The sequence below is a fragment of the Myotis lucifugus genome, unplaced genomic scaffold (assembly GCF_000147115.1).
Source record: "Myotis lucifugus unplaced genomic scaffold, Myoluc2.0 scaffold_89, whole genome shotgun sequence".
Taxonomy (NCBI): Eukaryota; Metazoa; Chordata; class Mammalia; order Chiroptera; family Vespertilionidae; genus Myotis; species Myotis lucifugus.
In genome coordinates, this window is record NW_005871137.1 from 2,176,161 (window position 1) to 2,182,784 (window position 6,624).

The following is a 6,624-nucleotide window of genomic DNA, read 5'->3' on the forward strand; positions in this document are numbered from 1 at the left end:
CCCCCTGATCTGCCCTGCTCTGTGAGTGACAGGGGGCAGCACCCCAACCCCCTGATTGGCCCTGCTCTGTGTGTGACAGGGGGTGGCGCCGCAACCTCCCCATCGACCCTGCCTTGAGTGTGACAGGGTCGGTGCCCCAACCCCCCAATCGGCCCTACCTTGAGCATGACTAGGGGTGGCATCGCAACCTCCCGATCCGCCCTGCTCTGTGCATGACAGGGGGAAGCGCCCCAACTCCCCAATCGGCCCTGCTCTGAGCCTGACCAGGGGCTGCACCTAGGGATTGGGCCTGCCCTCTGCCACCCGGGAGCAGGCCTAAGCCAGCAGGTTGTTATCTCCCGAGGGGTCCCAGACTGCGAGAGGGCACAGGCCGGGCTGGGGGACCACCCCCCCTCTGAGTGCACAAATTTTTGTGCACCGGGCCTCTAGTTTTTATTATATTTAGCATGTATGAATAAAGTGTGGCACACAAGGAGGGTTCAAGCAAGCTTGTTTGTTAAAGCCACTCTGTGTCCCATTGTTTCTGGGTTGCCAAGCAAAAATGTGCTCACCATATGTTTGCTTTCCCCATCTACCTTTAAATTTTCTACTTTCCCTTTGAAATCTCTGATCCCTGCTTCTCTCTTTAGTCCATAATGGCATATTAGCCTCAACTGCCCAATGCATCCTTGGGTCTCATATTGTTATGAAATCCCCATATGTACATACACAATACATTTGATCATTTTCTCCTGTTATTTTGTCTCATATTACTTTATTTTTCTGCCCCCACAAGTAGCAAATATCAACCTCATTACCAGCTCCAGCTGGAATTGTTGAAGCCTTCCATTAATGTCACAGAAGGTGATATTCTAAACTATTTATTGCTACCTCAAATTCCAATGTTCTTAAAAATATGTAAGTTATTATATACATAAAATGAGACACTGTCATTGCTTGTATAAATAATTTTCTCAGAGTATTATATTTATTATTATGCTGAAAATGTATATGTATTGACATAAACATTACAGTAACATAAATTTACTTCATTCCTTATATATTTTTTCTGAGTATAATTTTTTTAAATATTTTTATTGATTTCAGAGAGGAAGGGAGTGGATGAGAGACATAGAAACATCAATGATGAGAGAGAATCATTGATCGGCTGCCTCCTGCATGCCCCATACTGGGGATGGAGCCCACAACCCGGGCACGTGCCCTGACCAGGAATCTAACCATAACCTCCTGGTTCATAGGTTGACACTCACCTATTGAGCCAAGATGGCTAGGCTCTGAGTATAATTTTAAAGGGCAATCTTGTTATCTATTTATAGTGAAAATAAGCAAATACTCATAGTTCAGAAATAGATTTGGGAAATAAATAGAAGTATTTATGCCATTGTACAATATTAACATTTTATTGAAATAAAAATAGAAATAATATAAACCACTGTATTTCAAATTTGGTTGTATATCTGAATTAACATGGATGCCTTTCAGAACAACAGACTCTGCATTCTAAGCTTATCGCATTGGACTCTTATGAAGTTGTGCCATGGATTCTGTATTTTTTAATGAAAGTTTTCATCTTGGTGCCTAAAGGATCATCAATTTGATGCTCGCCAAGCTCCCTCTCTGTGTGTTTCTGCATCCTGTCTAGAGGAGGATGTGGATAGCAGCATCCTTTTTTACATTTGGGGGAATTACACACACCTACCAAGTCCCTTTGTAGCAATCAATGGTATAAATGCTCAAAAGATTGCCTAACTAAGATACGTTGATATATTTTTTTTCCAGTTAAACAACAACAGCAAAAAATAGTGTTGATTAGAAGCTATGGTTAGTGTTTTTTTAAAAAAAATGATTCCTGATGTTCAATTTGGTTGAAAGATATTTTATTTAATCTCTAATGTCTATTCAAATGTGATCTAGTTTCCCAGAATGGTTCTATACCTTTGTACCTACGAGAATCAAAAAGAGGGACAGGCAGTCTAAGAGCTTCTTAATATAGTTTGTTGAAGTGCCTTTTAATAAAGTGCAATTTTCGTTCTGTGCTTTTCCCAAAATCGCCGCATCAATTTGCATCATTAAGGACTGAAGCTAGAGACATTGACTACATTTTTATGTGGTACTTTCAGTTCTTAGGGGTTTCAACTTCCCACTCTCTCCACTGTCTGAATTTCAAATCATCTTAAAAATTGATAGCCTTATTTCAAGTGTTTTGATTTGTTTGGATTTGTAAATCTTTGTGAGACATCCAGATAAGCTGCCTTATAAAGCAAATTATGGTGACTGGATTTCCTACTTCTAACGGGTATTTCTACTCACTTCCTTGAATGAGAAAAGAAAATAGCTCATGGGTACAGCGAACTATTATAGCATGTATCACACTGCATTACAGGCAGTCGTTTTCACATGGGTCTCCCCAGTCAATTGGGAAATCCTTGAAAGTGAGGACAATACCTTATTCACTCTGGCATCCCCATTGTGGGCACAGCCCCTGGCTCATCGTAGTAGCGACCTACGTGCTTGATGAATGAATGTGTATTCTCATCTCAGAGGGCAAAGCAAGGACCGTGTGACATCTCAGTACAAGGAACTGTGTGCAGTCCAGCACCCCATAGAAGGAGGTCCTCAGCCATGTGGCACGGTCCTCAGAGACCCCGATCTGGGGTTCCAGTGCCGGGCTTGCCTTTCAGCGGTGCTGTTCACTGCTGGTCTTTGGGTAGGTTACTTAATCCTGAACCTCAGTTTCCTCATCTTTGAAATGGGCAGGATATAAACAGCAGGTTTCTAACTCTGGTCTTCAGACCCTTGAGTAATCCTCCAAGACCCTCATGAGAAGTCTGCGAGGTCAAAAGTATTTTTATAAGAAGGCTAAGACATCACTGACATTTTCCATGGAGTTTTGGTGATTGTGCCAAAGCAGTGGTGGGAAAGCTCCTGGTGCCTTAGCCCACAGCAAGACGCCATGTCAATAGAGTAGAGATTGTTTTCTTTCCCATGGTACACAGGCAGAAAAAAAATACATGCCATTTTCATTTAAGAGTGTCCTTGAGGATGGAGTCAAATCACTAATTTTGTTAATTTCAACCTTTGGGTACAATGTCTTCCCCTACTCTGTGTGATGAAATGGGAAGGAGTATAAATGAGTTTTGTTACACTGTGGAGTACGGTTGTGACCTTGAAGAAAAATCCTTGTTATTGAGTTGTCAGCTGAACTAGCCACCATTTTACACGGAACACAATTTTTACTTAAAGAATCACTTACAAACTAGTTTTCCAGGCTTTGGTATTTGGCAGATATTGTCTCAAAAATTAATGATGTGAATCTATCAGTTCCAGGAAAACAACTAGTAGTATTTATTGCTAGTGATAGAATTAAGCTTTTAAGCAATATTTTGAATTTTCGAAAACTTGCATCTTCTACCATGAGCTTCAGAGCCTCTCAGTAGACTTTTCTGAAGAGATTGGTGGTGAAATAAGTGGGATTTAAAAATATTTTATAGTGAAATAAGACAACATTTGAAATATCTACATAACTTTGAATTGGTATAATCCAAATGACCAGGGCTTGGTGTTACAAACTTTGTGTAGGTGAAGATCCATTCAAAGTATAATAAGGGTGGGCCTCAAGAATAATAGATTCTGATGTAAGAGAGCCATTATGTTGGATGTAATGGATGCCTGAAACCATGGGTCATACTGAGCCCTTTATATACTACTATTTTCCTAGACATTCATACCGATGATGAAGTTTAATGCATGCATCAGGCACAGTGAGAGATTAACAACAATAACTAATAACAAAATATAACCACTGAACAGTAAAAAAAAAAAGAAAGAAAGAAAATAGCTCATGTATTTATATATGTATTTATTTTGAAGGATATTTGTTTCCCACTAAACTATATCTATTATTATGAGAAATTACATATATACTGCTAGAGCCCTAGCCAGGTGGCTCAGTTGGTTGGAGCATCATACAGAAGACCAAAAGGTTTCAGGTTTGATTCCCCATCAGGGCACATGCCCATGTTGTGGGTTGGATCCCCAGTCGGACACATGTTACTCTCTCAGATCATTGTTTCTCTCTCTCTCCCGCCTTCCTTTCTCTATAAAATGAATAAAAACATATCCTTGGGTGAGAATATGTTAAGATATTAGTTAGCATATAACATATTTATTTTCTCCCAGTAAGATATATATCTCATGCACTATGATAAAAGCAGTAGATATGCCTTTTTGTTACCCATGGTATTAACAGTTACTAGCTTCCCTCGTTTTTGTTTCTTGTTCGAAGTTGTCCTACCCATGGCAAGATGTCTTGTATCTATAGTACTTATCCAACAATTGGCAGCATCATCGTTCTATCATTGAAACAAAACGTCTCCCAAATTTAGATATTGTCCACTAGCAATTGCATGGCACAAATGAGATTTCACTACCATAGATCATTGGCCTCTTAATCCATCCCTTGTGTTTTTAAAGCATCGTATTAATCATGTCACTTCTGTGCTTAAAATTTACAAAAATTAGCCTCCAGATTCCTTAGTCTGGTATCCAGTATCCTAATGACCTAGCCCCAAAACACAATTTATCTCTGCCAAAATAAATTATCTTACTGATCCATTTAGTGAAGAACTTTTACTAATTGTGAACTGTTGTTTTTTTTTTTTCCTTTACATAGCACTTATGTTGTACTACACTCTACTTCTGCTATCTTGCACATTAGATTGACTTGGTATAGCTTAATTATTCATCCTAGTTGTATTTGTCTAAAGTTTTTAGTTTCTAGAAATAAATTTCAAACATACACAAAAATATTATATTGTACAAATATTAGTCACACACTTACATATATAAATAGAATAACATTAAGGTGTTAAGAAAACATTCCTGCATTAAAATCTTTTGGGAATACAGTTTGTACCAAAGCTCAAATAACAAGATCCAAAATATAAATATATATTTTCAAATAGTCACTTACATCATACCTATAGCAACTTAAAATTTTATTTGGTTTTTAAATCATTTTAATTAAAGAGTTGAATTTCCTCTGAACTACTAGAATTTCCATTGCATTTCTCCTAGCGCAAAAGTGACAAGAAAGAGATTTAAACCCAATTAAAAATAAAGTTTATAGATTCAGGCTGAGCCTATGTGTACCTAATTGAATCAACATGATCTATAGGTTTCAGTGGGGCCAATTTGCTAAAAAGAGCATGATTCTCCCAGTGACAGAGAAGCTATAAGTGACCGTCCCAGATGTTGAAGATCCAGTGTGTATAAATTACAGTAAATTGGGTCTACAAAACCATTCAGCTGCAGATTGATCTACCACAGCAATGTTGTCTGAGCCAAAGATTTCTGTTCAACTCTCTCAATCCCAGAGGATCCAATATTAAAATAAAATTTGTTCCTCATGTTGTAATGAGCTCTTGAACTAACAACAACAAAAATATGCATAGCTTTATACTTATTAGTGAAAGATAGAAATAAATAAAGAATTAGAGAACAGGGAGAAATAGTAATGGCTAATGGAAAAAGGATTATAGTTAGCAAGTTGCAGGGAAGACATTAATTAAAGAATTAACAGGTCAATCCTTACTTGGTAAGAATAAATAGAGAAAATTGGGACTAGCAGAGAACGGCCCCATATTATACAAAAGTATAAAACTAGACTCTTTATTCAACTCTACCACTTATTAGTTTAGTGCCCTTGTTCAAATTATTTAATTTTTATGGGACTTAGTTTCACCTAATTTTCTGGGGCTTTAGTTCCTACTTTGAAAAAAATAGTTGCTGGTCTTTATAACATCTTCCTTTTTAAGAAACTCAAAGCCTGTTTATGGTCTATATAAACAGAAAGTTTCCTGCTCATATTCATTTCAGAACCAATCTTTCAACAGATCTTTTCCCTGGAAATGACCTTTGTATATCACATGCTTTGGTTTGCCATGTAAGTATGTGTAGATGTGACACACTATTTAAAAGAGTGATACACTCTATTCTGTTTGCACATATATTATATTTTAGCTGAATTAATTGCTAAACATTTGCACATGGTGCAACTGACCTATTTTAGGTTCTTTTAGTATTGGTTTAATGGAATGTCCACTTCCTCCCTGGGGCACTTGGGCACTGTTCATCATGGTTCACATGGAAATCAAATCACAACCCTAAGGCTAGATTTGAAGTCAGCCTGTTCCTCCCTCAATTCACATAAAGTATGAGAATCAGAAACACTCTGCAGTCAGCCAAAGGCACTGCTATAAAGTCATACACATGACTACATTACATAAATTTCTATTGCAAAATATTTTCCTCTGCACAAAGGGGACAAGCTCTCCTGTAAAGTAGCATAAGTGACTATGCATACATATGTGTAGCAAACCAACATTTTTTATGTTGATCATGAGAAAAATCAAACTACATGCAATATATATATACATATATACTTACACATAAAATTTTCTAGAATTAACTCAATATTAAGACATATTTATGCTGTAATGTCAGGGCCAGCCTGACAGGTTGAGCCGGGCTGAGGTAGGGAGGTGGGAATTGAGAAAAGAAAGAAAGACAGGAAAGCGGGGTCGGGAGGACCCCAGTTCTCGAAGAACTGAAGCAACTTTATTA

At 37.7% G+C, this 6,624-nt stretch overlaps 1 pseudogene; it reads right to left on the minus strand.

Moving 5' to 3' along the window:
- Positions 1-6,137, minus strand: part of LOC102421993 — a 16,052-nt pseudogene extending 9,915 nt beyond the window's left edge.
- Positions 6,138-6,624: the final 487 nt, after the last annotated feature.